Below are 21,093 nucleotides of genomic sequence, written 5' to 3' on the forward strand. Positions count from 1 at the left end.
CATCGGTCATGATGTCTCAACTCCATTCAATCATAATATAGGCACACACACAAATTTCCATGAGCATGTACCTTGTCCCGCTCTCCAATCGAACTAAGGACGATGTTAGAATACTACACCGGCCATGCGTTGACATAATCTTAGGACGATAGATAAATATCAGCCATTACCATGTAAACTTCATTCAAAGCACATATAGCCAAAATAAACAAATGAAATGACAAATCAAGCATTTCGGTCCTTTGGATCAGCAACAAACTTGTAGCTAATCAAATGTATAGTGACTTGGAAATACCCTTTCATGATGTAAGAAATTGTATTGCATCCATGGATTATAACAAGCCCATTGAGGGTAACCAATCATACCTGATGACGAATTCCATGGCATAGGCATCAATGACATAGTTGAAGAATATGGATAATGTGTGGACCGAGATGTTGAAACCTTCGGCTTGGTCCTTCATAGTTTTCACTCTTTTCCTTCTTCATCTTTGTCGCACGTCATGTAATGGATGCTTTCACATAATTCTTATTTTGAGCACTTCCTTTGGGAACCCATGCCATGTTCCTTTCTTCAAGTTCTTGTGCACTAAATTTTTGTAATTCCCTCTTTTGCCAATAGGATAAGCCGAGTGGGCATCTCGGCTGTGATTCTGTTTTGACCAATGACAATTCCTTTTTGGCCTTGTGCACTCTCAACTTCTTTTCTTCAGATTTGGCACTTCGACTCTCAATAATTGGTTGCTTTGTCTCATTGTCTTTAATAGCCAATGTCAACACATTAATTGGCTCTTTTTCATTTGAGATCAAATCTGAAGTTGCACTCTTACGACCATCTCTTTTAACAAGGTAAACTTGCTTGACCACCTCTTTCTTCTTTCTTGAGCTCTGGACCGATTCCTTATGATTGAAACGGTCTTTAACATGTGATTGTTCAAATGTTGATCTTCTCGGAGCTGCATAATATTGGTGAGATGGTCTAAAATAAGATGGAGAATGTGCCCTTGTATCATACATGTCCCATGATGGATATGAATCTACACGAGCATAGGGAGGAATCCACGACATTGGCATTGGCGGCCCAAAATAAGGATATGAATATGTTGCATGAAAATTTTCACTTTTCCAATACTGATCCGCATATTTACGCCTTGGGGTGATCTTGATGCTTTTTCATTAGTTGGCCGATAAGCACTTTTCCCTTCAATCTTATTTTGATATTTATCTAATAATTGTGCAAAAGTGACCTTGGATTTCTTGCACTTGTGCTTATTGCGGCCTTTGTTTCCTTTGGTTGTGCTTACACCGATCTCTGAATTTGCTTGCTGCCCCCCAATCCTTGGCGTGTCCCTTGTAGCTTCGATGGAATTTTTGCCCTCAAGATTATGGTCATTATGCTCTTCAACAGCTTCTTTACTTGAAAGCTTAATCCCATCACCTGCAGTTTTTACCTTCTCTTTAAATGGATCGGCTTGAAGTAGCCGATGCAAAAACTTTCTTCCATCCGGACCAATCGGAATAGACTGGTGATCTCTTGGTGTCTCAACAAATTTCAATCGTCCTTTATCAATGGCCGATTTAACTATTTGACGAAACATGTTGCAATCCTCAAAATTATGCTTGGACGAATCATGCAACTTACAATACATTCGTCCCTGGACAGATGGCTCAACATGGTGATCAAGAATTCTAATATAATTATTTCTCAACAAAAAATTAAATATTTGATCACACATGCTTGAATTGATGGTAAACTTTTTATTCTCTATCCGATCTTGTTGTGAGAACGGCTTTGGAGTTAAGCAAACGAATGGTTCAGATTTTGCATCACCCCATTCGGCTATGCATTGTGTTTTGCACTCTATCTCTGATGTCTTTGGATTAGAAACTATACTAGCATCGGTTTGCTCAGAGGATTTTAACCTTGGCTTTAAATTTTTGAAACGAAAATAGTTAGAACATACATGTCTCAATTGAGACCAAGTGTAAGCCAAGTAAGAAATAAGCAAAGCTACCCAATTAGATATGAGTTTTAGATAAAGCAACGGGGAAGGCCTTGGCTGCAATAAGTTTTCGCTATCGGTCTTTCTGAATGGTGCAATGTGTTGACTGATATGCTTTGTGACAATCTGATTGCTAACAAATAAATTACTCTTCTTCATTGGTCTCTCAATATTTCTTATGAAGATTTTTCTAATATATGCATGAACAACTAAGCCATGACCAAATCTGAAAACAGGTAAATTAATTGCTAGACATACCTCTTCAAATATGTTGGGAGAGCATGATGGTGGTGTGACTTGAAGAATATCTTGCTCCGCCTTCAGATAGCTCCCCAACGCCTTGTCATCATCTTTTTCTTGATTTCGTGCATCATTAGTTTGAAGATCCTTGTCCACCAAACTTTCTTCGGCTACTTGGTCTTTTTCTTGAAGCTCGTTAATTTCTATGGAACGAAACTCATAGGGAAGGAAGTAGGTTCCATTAACTTCAGAAAAATCAAGTATGGCTGTCTTGCTATACTTTCCATGCCCTTTCTCAGTAATATTTGCCTCTTTGGATTTGATGGATTCAGAATACATACTACTTTATTCGGCTTTTTCAACCGAAGCACTTTTAGTTTCTGAATCATCTTTATTTTCACCAGTTATATCAATTGGCAAGGCTTCTTTTCTTTGAGCCAATTCCCTATCAATTCTATCTTGACGAAGTACTTGCACCCTATCGCGCAAAGCTTTAACTCCCCTCTCAATATCATCCCGCTCTAGATTAGTTTGCCCCCCAATGCTTTTAGAATCTTTCGGCAATGAAGTGTTAGTGTTGCCGAAATTTTGCAATTGTGTAGGGGGTGTATAATATGCTGCGGTACTAGGTGGAGGTGTATGCACTGCTGTATAACCATATGCTCTTTCGCCAATTCTATCAATGCATGTATTTTCATCTTCTTGCAAAACTCTAGCCTTTATTGCAGCATAATCAGGAAACAACCCCTTTTCATATCGTTCAAGGCAAAGAGCACTAATTTTCTTGTTTTGTGCCAAGCTCTTTTTTAACGTAGCCACAAGCGCTTCTGGAAGGGGTTGCTTCATAATACTTTCAGATTCTTTCGGCAATGATTCGTGAGTGTTGCCAAAATTCTCGAATTGCGTAGAGTATGCATTATATGCTACAGTATTTGATGACGGCACATGTGTTCGTGTAAAATTTTCAGTTATTCGGCTATGACCATGAAGATGCGGGGCCGAATTATGAACATCTACAGCTGCATACGATGCTGAAAAATTACTAAAATGAGGTGTAGCATATGATGGTTGAGAGTAACTGGCCAAATAGCTAGTAGTAGCATGGCCAATTATCCCATCCACCGCCGGCTGCACCTGTCGCACCTCTACAACAACAACAACAACGCCTTCCAAATCAAGTGGGACGAGCACAACGCGTTCCCATTGACCCTGGGCAAAATTCTGCTGCCGCAGTTGATGCTTCTGTAGCTCCTGCTGCTACTGCAGAGGTGGAGGACCATTACGAGGATGAGGTTGATCAAAATCGGAACGACGTGCAACCACCAGCACCACCACCACCAGGTCGTCCTCATACATATCATCGCAATGGTAGGGCTGCACCACCACCTGAGGTACGAGATCATGACCATCTTCCTAAACAAAAATTGAATATTCCACCATTTAAGGGTAGATATGTTCCTGATATATATCTTACTTGAGAGTTAGAAACTGAACAACGATTTACATGTTTACAATATCCTGAGGAGAGATGTGTTTCTGCTGTAGTTTGTGCTATCACTAGCTTTGCATGTGTTTGGTGGTCTGAACATTCTAGATTATACCCTATTCCAGCTACTTGGGCTGCTTTGAAAACAGCTATGCGTACTTGTTGGGCTCCACCATATTATCAACGTGAATTACTTCAAAAATTGCAGCGTTGAAGACAAGGAAAAAATTCTGTAGAAGAATATTATCAGGATTACAAATTGGCATGATTAGATGTGGTTTTGTTGAGGAGAATGAAGGTATGCTTGCATCTTGATACGTCTCCAACGTATCTATAATATATGAAGTATTCATGCTATTATATTATCAATCTTGGATGTTTTATATGCATTTATATGATATTTTAGATGGTTTTTGGGACTAACCTATTAACCTAGAGCCCAGTGCCAGTTTCTGGTTCTCCTTGTTTTAGAGTATCGCAGAAAAGGAAAACCAAACAGAGTCCAATTGACTTGAAACTTGACGGAGCTTTTTTTGGACCAGAAGAAGACCAAGGAGTAAAAGAGTTGGGCCAGAAGAGTCCCAGTCTGCCCACGAGGGTGGGAGGTGCACCCACCCCCCTGGGCACGCCCCCTACCTCGTGGACAGCCCGGAGACCCCCTGACTTGTTCTCGATGCCAAAACCTCTTATATATACAGAAACTTCCAGAAATTAACCGAGATCGGAAGTTCCTCCACCGCAAGCCTCTGTAGCCACGAGAAATCAATCTAGGCCCTCTCTGACACCCTGCCGGAGGGGGCCATCATCACCAGAGGGCATGGAGGAGGATCCCGGAGGGGCCAAAACCACCACGAAGGCCAAGGACCAGAGGGGGAACCTCTCCACATCCAGGGGGAGGCCATGGAGGAGGAAGCGCATGGGGGAGAACATCTCCTCCTCTCTCCCGGTGGCGCCGGAGTGCCATCGGGAGGGGAATCATCGCCGCGGTGATCGTCTTCATCAACATCACCATCCTCATCTCTTTTACGCGGTCCACTCTACCGCACCCCGCTATAATCCCTACTTGAACATGGTGCTTTATGCCACATATTATTATCCAATGATGTGTTGCCATCCTATGATGTTTTGAGTAGATTTCCTTTGTCTATGGGTTGATTGATGATCTAGATTGGTACGAGTTGTATGTTTTATTTTGGTGCTGTACTATTGTGCCCTCCATGTTGCGCAAGCGTGAGGGATTCCCGCTGTAGGGTGTTGCAATACGTTCATGATTAGCTTATAGTGGGTTGCTTGAGTGATAGAAGCATAAACCCGAGTAAGGGGATTGTGGCGTATGGGATAAAGGGGACTTGATGCTTTAATGCTATGGTTGGGTTTTACCTTAATGATCTTTAGTAGTCGCGGATGCTTCTTAGAGTTCCAATCATAAGTGCATATGATCCAAGAAGAGAAATTATGTTAGCTTATGCCTCTCCCTCATATGAAATTGCAATGACGACTATCGGTCTTGTTAACAATTGCCTAGGACAATTCCGCACACTGACCCATCATTATTCCACACACACTATTTATAATATTTAGTAATATATTCTAACTTTATGTTAACGACACCTACTTTCATATTTTAGCTCTCTGATATCATGCAAAGTAATCCTCTTCATACCCACAAAGTAGTTTTATTTATCGTTTCTAGTTGGAAGCAAACGCTCGGTGTACGTAGAGTCGTATCAGTGGCAGATAGGGCTTGAGAGAATATTGATCTTACCTTTAGCTCCTTGTGGGTTCGACACTCCATACTTATCACTTCCACCTTTGGAAATTGCTACGATGATTCCCTGCACTTGGGGATTATCAAGCTCTCTTCTGGCGCCGTTGCGGGGGAGCAATAGCGTGGGGTTGATATTCTCGTGTGTGCTTGTTTGCTTTCTTCACTAAGTAGATTTTGTTTTTCCTTTTTTGTTTCTGTTTAGTTGTGGGTGAAACATACAAAAAAATTAAAGAATGAAAATACAAAAAAATTTACTTGCCGCTCATACCTAAAAAGTTATTCAATTAGAGAAGTGATTGGAAGGTTATGTATTGGAGAAGTGAGGGTCGACCTTGAACACTTGTGTTCATGCTCATGGAAACAATGTAGAATTTTTCATGGAATTTTCTCTGTAAATAATTATCCCGTTATATATATCCATTGTATTATAAAAATAATGTGCCAATCTTTGGTTTTAGGATGATTAGATTGCTTATTTACTATGCGTAGAACAAAAACAGAAACTTTGGCTGTAGCGCGTGATTTTACATTTTTTACTGGAAATTCAAATGGGTATGAAACTTTTTGCACATAACTTATGTACAAATTTTTCAAATTGTCCAATTTAGTTCATAATTTTTTGAGTTAAAAAAGTTACTAAACCTCCAGATTACTATAGACTGTCTTGTTCTAGACAGATTCTGTTTTTCGTGTGTTGTTTGCTTGTTTTGATGCATCTATGGCTAGTATCGAAGGGTATGAACCATAGAGAAGTTGGAATACAGTAGATATAGTTCTAATATGAAATTGGATTGAGTTTGAAACAGTACCTAAATGATAAAGGCGAAGGTGTCCGATGTATCGTTGAGATATATTTCGTTTTCTGTGGGAGTCGGCTTTGACGATCCGACTATGAACGTGCGAAGACGTCGCGCCTTAGCAATCGCTAAACCAACTTCCGAGGGTTATTGACCACGCCGAAGCATGATCAACCTGACCACAAGGGTCTATTTCCTGCAAGCAAATGAAGAACAAGCAACAAATTGAGATTGCAATCTGGATATTACGAATAAAAGAGGAAAGCTTTATTAATGAAGGTGGGGTTCTGTGACGTCTTGGTCTGGTCGTTGGAAACAAACTAAGTACGCGAAGTTGCATCTATGGCGAACTTTTAATCTAAACAAAACCCAGAGTCTAAACGATGCCTAAGGGTTGTATATATGGAGGAAGAGGGGGGAATTTCGTGGCCCTTGGAGGAGGGGTCCGAAACCAACCCTAACTCTTGTTTCCCCACACATATGGACTCTAAAAAGAGCCTATACTTAAGTATTTCGAAAATACATGGGTCTGGCCCAATAATAAGGTGAAGCAGCACCTAGAATAGCCTCTGGACAAAATTTATGAAGTGGCATCTTGTATATTTCGTCCAAGGATTCATTCATTCCTTATTGTGGCTTCAAAGTCCTGAAATAATCACTTGTAACTCAGTTCTTGATCCCCTTTCGTTTCTCGTCCAAGGTTCATCTTTCTTGTCCAAACTAGGCCCTTCATTTGTAAGCAAAACAAATGTATCCAATTTAGGCAGCATCATATTCTCATGAATATTAGAATCATTACCAAGGAACGAAAGTACCTGATAATTCAATTGGCGTGCGTGAGCTCTAGTAATTGGTCTAGTATGTATAACAACAGGGGCTTTGGTGTAACAATGGTATTGATGTCCTCATCACTAAAGGTAGTGATTTGCTTTATTATACTGACGGATCTCACAAAGTTTTTGTTAAAGTTTTGTGTGGATGAAGTGTTCGAAGAACGAGGAGTTACCGATGTGAGAAGAATAGAGAGGCAATAGCTCGTTCTTGGGGATGTCCAAGGCACTCCAAGTAAAAATTCTAAGGATACTCAAGCATCTAAGCTTGGAGATGCCCCGGTTGGCATCGCATCTTTCTTCTTCAACAATTATCGGTATATCTTGGTTTTTGTTTTGTTCACATGATTTGTGTCCTTTGTGTTTTTTGCTTTTCCTTTAAGAACCATGCTAGTATGAGATGGCCCTTCATTGATTTATAGAATTCTTCATGTGCTTCACTTATATCTTTTAAGTATGATCTTATAGAATTGCTCTTTATGCTTCACTTAAATCTTTTGAGTATTGTTTTATAGAATGCTTCGTGTGCCTCACTTATATATTTTGAGCTTGGCTATTGGTTAGTCTATATTAATTGTAGGATGCTCCATGAACTTCACTTATATCTTTTGGAGTATGAATTATACTATCATCTAAAGTGGACTTAGAAGAAGTTTGCTCCCACTATTCCGAATTAGGAGAATTTTGCTTATGTGGAGAGTAGTAAAGTTTGTATGCTTGTAGATCATGAACAGAATGCTTTATGTGCTGGTTATATTGTTGATTCATGATGCTACTGAAAATTATTATGAGGGAGGAATACATGCTTTTAGGAGTTGCAATAATATCAAGTTTCCTCTCTATGTGCTTAAACTTTTGAAGTTATAGTTGTTTTGCCTTCCTATGCTAGTTGATTCTTGTTCCCATAAATTGTGTGCTCACAAAATCCCTAGGCATAGGAAGTGGGTTAGGTTTAAATGTTCTAGTCATATTCTTCATGATGCTCTCTCTATGTTTCAATTCTTATCTTTGATGTGAGCATCATTGAAATCATTCACGCCTAGCTAAAAGACATTAAAGAAAAGCGCTTGTTGGGAGACAACCCAATATTTACTCCTACTGTTTTTGTGTGTTTACATGATTAAGATACTGTAGTAATCATGTTTTATAGCTTTTGTTTCAATAAAGTGCCAAGTAAGACCTTTGGGAAGACTTGGGTGAAAGTTAATGTGATCTTGCTGTAAAAAAACAGAAACTTTGCGCTCACGAGATTAGCTGCCATTTTTTACATAAAAGTGTGATTGAGTTGATTATTTTTTCACAAGATTAATAGAAAAATTCCTCACGTCCACCAATTTATTTTAGAATTTTTGGAGTAGCAGAAGTATGGTTGGTGTTCAGATCATTATAGACTGTTCTGTTTCTGACATATTCTGTTTTCATTGCATAGTTTACTTGTTTTCTAGTTTCTATGGCTTATATTTCTCAATATAAATTGTAGAAATGATATGGTACAGTAGGCATTGTTTGAGAACAATTATGAGCCTTGTCTTTGACAGTACCAAAGTGAATGGTTTACTCTTTATCATACTAACCTATCTCACAAAGTGCTATTAAGTTTTGTGTGATTGAAGTTTTCAAGCTTTGGGTGAGATATCGATATGAGGATAATAAGGAGTGGAAAGGCCCTAAGCTTGGGGATGCCCAAGGCACCCCAAGGTAACATTCAAGGAAGACTCAAGTGCTTAAGCTTGGGGATGCCCCGAAAGGCATCCCCTCTTTCGTCTTCAAAATTATCGGTATACCTTACTCGGAGCTATATTTTTATTTGTCACATGATATGTGTTTTGCTTGGATAATATTTTCAATTTTACTTGTTGTCTGAATAAAATCATTGGATCAAAAATCTTGAATGAAAAATAATCCTCCCATGGCTAGTTAATTATTTGACTACTCAGTGTCCTTCACTTATATCTTTTTGGAGTAGTTTGTCATTTACTCATGTGCTTCACATATATCCTATGAGTAAATGGTTGAATAAATTGAATATCATAAATATGAATTTATATATGTTTCATATGCTTATACCATGGTGAGTAATGACTTCGCGCAGAATAAGTATATGTAGTAAACTTATTGAAAGTTAGCAAACGTAGAATTGGTCACTTGAACAATTCATGAAAGAATATTGAAGGAAGAGAGAGTTCACATATAAATATACTATCTTGGACATCTTTTGTAATTGTGAGCACTCATTAAAATATAACATGCTAAAAGGTTGATGTCGGACAAGGAAGACAACATAATGGGTTATGTTTTCTTATATCCGAAATAAAGTATATTGTCTTGGATCATCCAACATGTTGAGCTTGCTTTTCCCCCTCATGCTAGCAAAATTCTTTGCACCAAGTAGAAATACTACTTGTGCTTCCAAACATTCCTTAAACCATTTTTGCCATGAGAGTTCACCATACCTACCTATGGATTGAGTAAGATCCTTCAAGTAAGTTGTCATCGGTTCATGCAATAAAAAATTGCCCTCTAAATATGTATGATCTATTAATGTGGAGAAAATAAGCTTTATATGATCTTGTGATGTGGAAGAAATAAAAGCGACGGACTGCATAATAAAGGTCCATATCACAAGTGGCAATATAAAGTGACATTCTTTTGCATTAAGATTTTGTGCATCCAACCATAAAAGCGCATGATAACATGTGCTTCCCTCTGCGAAGGTCCTATCTTTTACTTTTATCTTCTACCCTTATGCAAGAGTCATGGTGATCTTCACCTTTCCTTTTTACATTTTATCCTTTGGCAAGCACATTGTGTTGGAAAGATCCTTATATATATCCAATTGGATGTAAGTTATCATGAACTATTATTATTGACATTACCCTTGATGTAAAAGGTTGGGAGGCGAATCTATAAGCCCCTATCTTTCTCTGTGTCCGATTAAAACTTTGAACCCATAAATATCACGTGAGTGTTAGCAATTGTGAAAGATTAAATGATAGTTGAGTATGTGGAGTTTGCTAAATGAAAGCTCTAACATAGACCATTCCTGAAAATAAAATGAATTGCAATTGTTTGATGACTGAGAATATAGTTTGTTAGTTTCAAGAAAGTTTATGATCTATACTTTAACATGTGAATAGCTTGTTACTTGATCATGAAAAGTTTTATGAAAATGAGCTACTGTTATGATATATAATGATGCTAGAAAAAGTGATTGGAACTATCATTGATGAAACTTATGCACTTGCTAGCATTCACACTTCATAAATTATTTCTTTTATCATTACCTACTCGAGGACGAACAGGAAATAAGCTTGGGGATGGTGATACGTCTCCAACGTATCTATAATTTGTGAAGTATTCATGCTATTATATTATCAACCTTGGATGTTTTATATGCATTTATATGCTATTTATTTGGTTTTTGGGACTAACCTATTAACCTAGAGCCCAGTGCCAGTTTCTGTTTTTCCTTGTTTTAGAGTATCGCAGAAAAGGAAAACCTAACGGAGTCCAATTGACCTGAAACTTGATAGAGCTTATTTTTGGACCAAAAGAAGGCCAATGAGTAAAAGAGTTGGGCCAGAAGAGTCCCGGGCTTCCCATGAGGGTGGGAGGCGCGCCCACCCCCCTGTGCGCGCCCCTACCTCGTGGACAGCCCGGAGACCCCCATGACTTGTTCTCGACGCCAAAACCTCTTATATATACAGAAACTTCCAGAAATTAACCGGGATCGGAAGTTCCGCCACCGCAAGCCTCTGTAGCCATGAGAAATCAACCTAGGCCCTCTCTAGTACCCTGCCAGAGGGGGCCATCATCACTAGAGGGCATGGAGGAGGATCCGGAGGGGCCATCGTCACCATGAAGGTCAAGGACCGGAGGGGGAACCTCTCCTCATCCAGGGAGGAGGCCATGGAGGAGGAAGCACAAGGGGGAGAACCTCTCCTCCTCTCTCTCGGTGGCGCCAGAGTTCCATCGGGAGGGGAATCATCGCCTCGGTGATCGTCTTCATCGACATCACCATTCTCATCTCTTTTACGCAGTCCACTCTCCTGCACCCCGCTGTAATCCCTACTTGAACATGGTGGTTTATGCCACATATTATGATCCAATGATGTGTTGCCATCCTATGATGTTTTGAGTATATTTCCTTTGTCTATGGGTTGATTGATGATCTAGATTGGTATGAGTTGTATGTTTTATTTTGGTGCTGTCCTTTTGTGCCCTTCATGTCATGCAAGCATGAGGGATTCCCGCTGTAGGGTGTTGCAATATGTTCATGATTCGCGTATAGTGGGTTGCTTGAGTGACAGAAGCATAAACCCGAGTAAGGGGGTTGTGGCGTATGGGATAAAGGGGACTTGATGCTTTAATGCTATGGTTGGATTTTACCTTAATGATCTTTAGTAGTTAAGGATGCTTGCTAGAGTTCCAATCATAAGTGCATATGATCCAAGAAGAGAAAGTATGTTAGCTTATGCCTCTCCCTCATATGAAATTGCAATGATGACTATCGGTCTTGTTAACAATTGTCTAGGACAATTCCACACACTGACCCATCATTATTCCACACTCGCTATTTATAATATTTGGTAATATATTCTAACTTTATAATAACAGCACCTACTTTCATATTTTAGCTCTCCAGTTTTCTTTCTCGTTTCTAGTTGGAAGCAAACGCTCGGTGTACGTAGAGTCGTATCAGTGGCAGATAGGGCTTGAGAGAATATTGATCTTACCTTTAGCTCCTTGTGGGTTCGACACTCCATACTTATCACTTCCACCTTTGGAAATTGCTACGATGATTCCCTACACTTGGGGATTATCACACGTTTTATCGGTGGATTAAATAGAGAGATTCAGACCATTCAAGAGTATAAGGAGTATAATAATATCACTCGTTTATTCCATCTTGCTTGTAAAGCTGAACGTGAAGTGCAGGATCGACAGGCATTGGCGCGAACTAACTGTTCTGCAGGTCGACCTTCATCATGGACACCACATGCATCCTCTACTTCCACTGCACCAGCACCTCCATCAGGTGCCACCTCCAGCCGTGATACAAGAAAGCAGGCACAACCACCACTATCTGCCAATAGCACACCCGCCGAGCCTACGCAGAGCTCTTCTTCTTCCATGGCATCAACAGGGCACACAAGTGATATTATTTGTCATCGTTGTAAGGTAAGAGGACATTTTGCGAGAGAATACAAATCTCAGCGTGTGATGATTGCTACTGAGGATGGTGGGTATGAGTCCACTAGTGACTATGATGAGGAGACTTTGACTCTTATTACACATGAAGAACACAGTGGAGATGATTCTGATCATGAGACGCAATACATGGCTGCTGAAGATGCTGACAGGTATGAATGTTTAGTTGCTCAACGTGTTTTGAGTGTGCAGGTTACACAAGTTGAACAAAATCAGAGGCATAATTTGTTCCATACAAAGGGAGTTGTGAAGGAACATTCTGTTCGCGTCATCATAGATGGAGGGAGCTGCAACAACTTGGCTAGCATGGAGATGGTGGAGAAGCTATCTCTCACCACAAGACCACATCCACATCCTTACTACATCCAATGGTTCAACAACAGTGGCAAGGTTAAGGTAACACGTACTATTCATGTGCATTTTAGTATCTCTACATATGCTGATTATGTTGATTGTAATGTGGTACATATGCAAGCATGTTCCTTATTACTTGGTAGACCATGGCGATTTGATAAAAAAATTGTACACCATGGTAGAAACAATCAGTATACTCTTGTTCATAAGGACAAACATATTACTTTGCTTCCTATGAATCCTGATTCCATTCTGAAAGATGATGTTAATAGAGCTAATAGCAAAACAGGAGAAAAATAAGAGTGAAAATCAGATTGTGGCAAAAGAATTTGAGCAACAAATGAAACCTAATAATAAACCATCTAGTGTTGCTTCTGAAATTAAATTGAAAAGTGCATGTTTACTTGCCACAAAATCTGATATTGATGAGCTAGATTTTAGCAAATCTATTTGCTATGCTTTTGTGTGCAAAGAGGCATTATTTTCATTTGAGGACGTGCCTTCCGCTTTGCCCCCTACTGTCACTAACATTTTGCAGGAGTTCGCTAACGTATTTCCACAAGACGTGCCACCGGGATTACCACCTATTCAAGGGATTGAGCATCAGATTGACTTAATGCCCGGTGCTTCGCTGCCTAACCGTGCGACATACCGCACCAATCCAGAGGAGATGAAGGAGATTATGCATCAAGTACAGGAGCTGCTCGACAAAGGTTATATATGTGAATCTCTTAGTCCTTGTGATGTTCCTATTATACTAGTGCCTAAAAAGGATGGTACGTCGCGTATGTGTGTTTATTGTAGAGGCATTAATAATATTACTATTCGTTATCGTCATCCTATTCCTAGGCTAGATGATATGCTTGATGAATTGAGTGGCTCTACAATATTCTCCAAAGGTGATTTGCATAGTGGATACCTTCAAATTCATATTAAATTGGGAGATGAATGGAAAATGACATTTAAAACTAAGTTTGGATTATATGAGTGGTTAGTCATGCCTTTTGGGTTAACTAATGCACCTAGAGACTAATGAACGAAGTTTTACGTGCTTTCATTGGACGATTTGTGGTAGTCTATTTTGATGATATACTAATTTTATAGCAAATCTTTGGAAGAACATTTGGAACATTTGCATGTTGTTTTTATTGCACTATGGGATGCACGTTTGTTTGGTAACCTTGGAAAGTGCACCTTTTGCACCGACCGAGTATCTTTTCTTGGCTATGTTGTTACTCCAAAGGGAATTGATGTTGATAAAGCCAAGATTAAAGCTATTGAGAGTTGGCCGCAACCCAAAACGGTCACACAAGGGAGGAGTTTTCTTGGCCTTGCTGGATTCTACAGGCATTTTGTGAGAGATTTCAGCACCATTGCTGCACCTCTCAACGATCTTACAAAGAAGGATGTGCCTTTTGTTTGGGGTACCGCACAAGAAGTGATGAGGACATCAATACCATTGTTACACCCACAGCCCCTGCTGCTATACATACTTGACCAATTACTAGAGCTCGCGCACGCCAATTGAATTATCAGGTACTTTCGTTTCTTGGTAATGATTCTAATATTCATGAGAATATGATGCTGCCTAAATTGGATACATTTGTTGTGCTTACAAATGAAGGGCCTAGCTTGGACAAGAAAGATGAACCTTGGAGCAAGTTCAAGCATGGAGATGGTGGCATGCGCAAGGGGATCAAGAACGGAGTTACAAGTGATGATTTCAGGACTTTGAAGCCACCATAAGGAGTGGATGAAGCCTTGGACTAAATATACAAGATGTCACTTCATAAATTTCCTCCAGAGGCTATTCTAGGTGCTGCGTCACCTTATTATTGGGCCAGGCCGACGTATTTTCGAAATACTTAAGTATAGGCTGTTTTTAAAGTCCGTATGTGTGGGGAAACAAGAGATAGGGTTGGTTTCGGACCCCTCCTCCAAGGGCCACTAAATTCCCCCCTCTTCCTCCATATATACAGCCCTTAGGGCATCGTTCAGACTTTGGGTTTTGTTTAGATTAAAAGTTCGACATAGCTGCAACTTCGCGTACTTCGTTTGTGTCCAACAACCAGACCAAGACGTCACAGAACCCCACCTTCATTAATAAAGCTTTCCTCTTTTATTCGAAATATCCAGATTGCAATCTCAGTTTCTTGCTTGTTCTTCGTTTGCTCGCGGGAAATAGACCCTCGTGGTCAGGTTGATCGTGCTCCGGCGTGGTCAATAACCCTCGGAAGTTGGTTTAGCCATTGCTAAGGCACGACGTCTTCGCACGTTCGTAGTCGGATCGTCAAAGTCGACTCCCACAGAAAACGATATCTATCTCATCGAAACATCAGGACTCCTTCGCCTCTATCAAGTGGTATCAGATTTCTAGGTTGCTCGGTGATATTTTTCAGTTTTTCGTAGTTTAGATCAAGTCTGTTCTTCATACCTGCAGTCCACGAAAAAAGCCAAAAAAATTAGGGTTAGTTCGTCATATCCAAACCAATCTGAGCCTTTGCATAGTCTTTTCAGTATTTTGCTTTGTTCAATTTGCGGTTGCATCGTCATGTCTAGTTCTTGGTCTTAGAGTCTACTCTTTTAGAGTTTCGAGTTCTGGTCATAAGTTGTCATGCCGCCGCCGCACCATCATCATCGCCCCTGCCATCTACCACCACCGCTTATCCGCCATCGATCCGTCTCCATATACCATCACCAATCCGTATCCATATACCACCACCAATCCGTATCTATATACCACCACCGCTGCCATATCCTACCACCATATATCCACCACCAATCCGAGTTCCATTCATATTAGGTTTGTTTTCGAGGTCCGTCTAATTTCCGATTCGTGTTTCCTTGCCTGAGTAGGTTTCGGAAAAAAAAGAGTCTGGAGACCCCCGGGCAGTTTTTAGGCCAAAATTTTCATAGGCAAAAATATTTTTTCCCTATCCTATTTTTATGCTTTTCTGAGTCTTTTGATCCACGTGCCATCATAGTGACTTTTTGTCGCACTTTTTCATCGTCGCTGCCCCGATTTCCGAAAAAAATCAAAACAAAATTCCGTGCCCATCCTGTCAGTTTGACGAGGGAAAAGTTTTGAGACACTCACCATTATAGTGATTTTTCGCAAAAAAAAGGAGGAGCGCCAAAAAAACAGAGCGAAAAAAGTCCCAGAGTGTGCTTTTCCCTTGTTTACGTGCAGCACCGTGATTTTGTTAGTGTTCTAGGCTCGCGTCTCTAGCACGGTCTAGCCTAGGACCATCACAGTACCGTCGTTGAGCATTTATTCAACTTTGCATCTCTGAATTGATTATTGCTGACCCTTTTTGCTACCATATTATAAGCCTTCCCAACTCCACATACATCTACGTCGTGCGTTTGATTTTTCCTAGTAATCGCTCTATCCAAGCTTTGAGAGTTTTGAGGACGACGGTTGCTGATCACCGCCTGCTGCTGGGTAAGAACTGGTAAGAATTTGAGATTTTCTTGACGGATTCGTGACACCCACAACCACCTCTTGTTAGTAGTCGGTAGGATCATATTCTTCTGTGTTTCTATTGCTGCTAACCATGGCAGGATCACAAGCCGACGAGACTGACTGGGAGAACATGACGAATAAGGAGTTACATGATAAATTTCAGCAAATGATGAGTGGACAGGTGCAAGATGTGCTAAACAGATTTGAAGATGCCATGGAGAAGATAGATGGCATGGACAAGACGTTCGAAACAAAGCTCGATAACAAGTTTAATGAATTGCTCGCGCATCTTCCACCAGCACCACCGGCTGCCCCTAACGCACCTCTACAACAACAACAACAACAACAATGTCGCTTTCCAAATCAAGTGGGATGAGCACAACGCATTCCCATTGACCCTGGGCAAAATTCTGGTGCCGCTGTTGATGCTTCTATCGCTCGTGCTGCTACTGCAGAGGTGGAGGACCATTACGAGCATGAGGTTGATCTAAATCAGAACTACGTGCAACCACCAGCACCACCACCACCAGGTCGTCCTCAGGTATATCATCGCAACGGTAGGGCTGCACCACCATATGAGGTACGAGATCATGACCATCTTCCCAAACTGAAATTGAATATTCCACCATTTGAGGGTAGATATGTTCCTGATATATATCTTACTTGGGAGTTAGAAACTGAACAACGTTTTACAGGTTTCCAATATCCTGAGGAGAGACGTGTTCATACTGTTGTTTGTGCTTTCACTAGCTTCACATGTGTTTGTAGGTCTGAACGTTCTAGATTATATCCTATTCCAACTACTTGGGCTGCTTTGAAAACTGCTATGCGTACTCGTTGGGTTCCACCATATTATCAACGTGAATTACTTCAAAAATTGCAGCATTTAAGACAAGGAAAAAATTCTGTAGAAGAATATTATCAGGAATTAAAAACTGGCATGATTAGATGTGGTATTGTTGAGGAGAATGGATCTATGCTTGCACGTTTTATGGGTGGATTAAATAGAGAGATTCAGATCATTCTAGAGTATAAGGAGTATACTAATATCACTTGTTTATTCCATCTTGCTTGTAAAGCTGAACGTGAAGTGCAGGATCGACAGACAATGGCGCGAACTAACTTTTCTGCAGGTCGATCTTCATCATGGACGCCACGTGCATCTCTACTTCCACTACACCAGCACCTCCATCAGGTGCCACCTCCAGCCATGATACAAGAAAGCAGGCACAACCACCACTATCTGCCAAGAGCACACCCGTCGGACCTGCGCAGAGCTCTTCTTCTTCCATGGCATCAACAGGGCACACAAGTGATATTATTTGTCGTCATTGTAAGGGAAGAGGACATTTTGCGAGAGAATGCAAATCTCAGCGTGTGATGATTGCTACTGAGGATGGTGGGTATGAGTCCGCTAGTGACTATGATGAGGAGACTTTGGCTCTTATTACACATGAAGAACACGGTGGAGATGATTCTGATCATGAGACGCAGTACATGGTGCTGAAGATGCTGACAGGTATGAATGTTTAGTTGCTCAACGTGTTTTGAGTGTGCAGGTTACACAAGCTGAGCAAAATCAGAGGCTTAATTTGTTCCATACAAAGGGAGTTGTGAAGGAACGTTCTGTTCGCGTCATCGTAGATGGAGGGAGCTGCAACAACTTGGCTAGCATGGAGATGGCGGAGAAGCTATCTCTCACCACAAGACCACATCCAGATCCTTACTACATCCAATGGTTCAACAATAGCAGCAAGGTTAAGGTAACACGTACTATTCGTGTGCACTTTAGTATCTCTACATATGCTGATTATGTTGATTGTGATGTGGTACCTATGCAAGCATGTTCCTTATTACTTGGTAGACCGTGGCAACTTGATAAAAATTCTGTACACCATGGTAGAAACAATCAGTATACTCTTGTTCATAAGGACAAAAATATTACTTTGCTTCATATGACTCCTGATTCCATTTTGAGAGATGATATTAATAGAGCTAATAAAGCAAAACAGGAGCAAAATAAGAGTAAAAATCAGATTGTGGCAAAAGAATTTGAGCAACACATGAAGCCTAATAATAAACCATCTAATGTTGTTTCTGAAATTAAATTGAAAAGTGCATGTTTACTTGCCACCAAATCTGGATATTGATGATCTAGATTTCAGCAAATCTGTTTGCTATGCTTTTATGTGCAAAGAGGCATTATTTTCATTCGAGGATGTGCCTTCCTCTTTGCCTCCTGCTGTCACTAACATTTTGCAGGAGTTCGCTGACGTATTTCCACAAGACGTGCCACCGGGATTACCACCTTTTCGAGGGATTGAGCATCAAATTGACTTAATTCCCGGTGCATCATTACCCAACCGTGCACCATACCATACCAATCCAGAGGAGATGAAGGAGATTATGCGTCAAGTACAAGAGCTGCTCGACAAAGGTTATATACGTGAATCTCCTAGTCCTTGTGTTGTTCCTATTATACTAGTGCCTAAAAAGGATGGTACATCGCGTATGTGTGTTGATTGTAGAGGCATTAATAATATTACTATTCGTTATGGTCATCCTATTCCTAGGCTAGATGATATGCTTGATGAATTGAGTGGCTCTACAATATTCTCCAAAGTTGATTTGCGTAGTGGATACCATCAAATTCATATGAATTGGGAGATGAATGGGAAACAACATTTAAAACTAAGTTTGCATTATATGAGTGGTTAGTCATTCCTTTTGGGTTAATTAATGCACCTAGTACTTTCATGAGATTAATGAACGAAGTTTTACGTGCTTTCATTGGACAATTTGTGGTAGTTTAGTTGATGACATATTGATTTATAGCAAATCTTTGGAGGAAAATTTGGAACATTTACGTGCTGTTTTTATTGCTCTACGTGATGCACGTTTGGTTGGTAACCTTGGAAAGTGCACCTTTTGCACCGACCGAATATCTTTTCTTGGCTATGTTGTTACTCCACAGGGAATTGAAGTTGATAAAGCCAAGATTGAAGATATTGAGAGTTGGCCGCAGCCCAAAACGGTCACACAACTGAGGAGTTTCTTTGGCGTCGCTGGTTTCTATAGGTGTTTTGAGAGAGATTTCAGCACCATTGCTGCACCTCTCAACGAGCTTACAAAGAAGGATTTGCCTTTTGTTTGGGGTACCCCATAGGAAGAAGCCTTCACGGTATTGAAAGATAAGTTGACACATGCTCCTTTACTCCAGCTTCCTGATTTTAATAAGACTTTTGAGCTTGAATGTGATGCTAGTGGAATTGGATTAGGAGGTGTGTTATTACAAGATGGCCAACCTATTGCATACTTTTCTAAAAAATTGAGTGGGCCTAGTCTGAACTATTCTACTTATGATAAAGAATTATATGCTCTTGTTCGGACCTTAGAAACATGGCAACATTATTTATGGCCCAAGGAATTTGTTATACATCCTGATCATGAATCTTTGAAACACATTAAAAGTCAAGCAAAACTGAACCGTCGACATGGTTAATGGGTTGAATTCATTGAGACTTTCCCTTATGTCATTAAACACAAGAAGGGTAAAGAAAATGTTATTGCTGATGCATTGTCTCGTCGTTATACTATGCTTTCACAACTAGACTTCAAAACATTTGGTTTGGAGACAAACAAAGATCAATATGTGCATGATGCTGAATTTAAAGATGTATTGCAGAATTTTAAGGAAGGGAGAACTTGGAACAAGTCCGTTCTTAACGATGGATTTGTGTTTCGTGCTAACAAGCTATGCATTCCAGCTAGCTCCGTTCGTCTTTTGTTGTTGCAGGAGGCGCATGGAGGAGGATTAATGGGACACTTTGGCGTCAAGAAGACGGAGAATATACTTGCTACACATTTCTTTTGGCCAAAGATGAGACGGGATGTTGAGCATTTTGTTGCTCGCTGCACCATGTCAAAAAGCTAAGTCACGACTCAATCCTCATGGTTTATATATGCCTTTGCCTATACCTAGTGTTCCTTGGAAGGATATATCTATGGACTTTGTTTTAGGTTTACCTCGAACAATGAAGGGGAGGGATAGCATATTTGTTGTCGTGGATAGGTTCTCGAAAATGGCACACTTTATACCATGTCATAAAAGCGATGGTGCTGTTAATGTTGCTGATTTGTTCTTTCGTGAAATTATTCGCTTGCATGGTGTGCCAAATAGTATTGTTTCAGATCGTGATACTAAATTTCTTAGCCACTTTTGGAGATGTTTATGGGCTAAGTTGGGCACTAAACTGCTTTTTTGTACTACTTGTCACCCCCAAAGTGATGGACAAACTGAAGTAGTCAATAGAACATTGTCTACTATGCTTAGGGCTGTTTTGAAGAATAATAAGAAAATGTGGGAAGAATGCTTGCCTCATATTGAATTTGCTTATAATCGTTCATTGCATTCTACTACTAAGAGGTGCCCTTTTGAAATTGTGTATGGTTTCCTACCTCGTGCACCTATTGATTTGTTGCCTCTTCCATCTTCGGAGAAGGTTAATTTTGATGCGAAAGAACGTGCTGAATTGATTTTAAAAATGCATGAGTTAACTAAGGAAAACATTGAGCGTATGAATGCTAAATATAAACTTGCTGGTGATACGGGTAGAAAACATGTTGTGTTTGCACCTGGAGATCTTGTTTGGTTACATTTGCGTAAGGATAGATTTCCTAATTTGCGCAAATCAAAGCTAATGCCATGTGTTGATGGTCCTTTTAAGGTGTTAGAGAAAATAAATGATAATGCATATAAACTTGAGCTGCCTGCAGATTTTGGGGTTAGTCCCACTTTTAACATTGCAGATTTGAAGCCTTATTTGGGTGAGGAAGATGAGCTTCCGTGAAGGACGACTTCATTTCAAGAAGGGGAGGATGATCAGGACATCAATACCATTGTTACACCCACAGCCCCTGCTGCTATACATACTGGAC

The sequence above is a fragment of the Triticum urartu genome, chromosome 4 (genome assembly GCF_003073215.2).
Source record: "Triticum urartu cultivar G1812 chromosome 4, Tu2.1, whole genome shotgun sequence".
In the NCBI taxonomy this organism is placed as follows: Eukaryota; Viridiplantae; Streptophyta; class Magnoliopsida; order Poales; family Poaceae; genus Triticum; species Triticum urartu.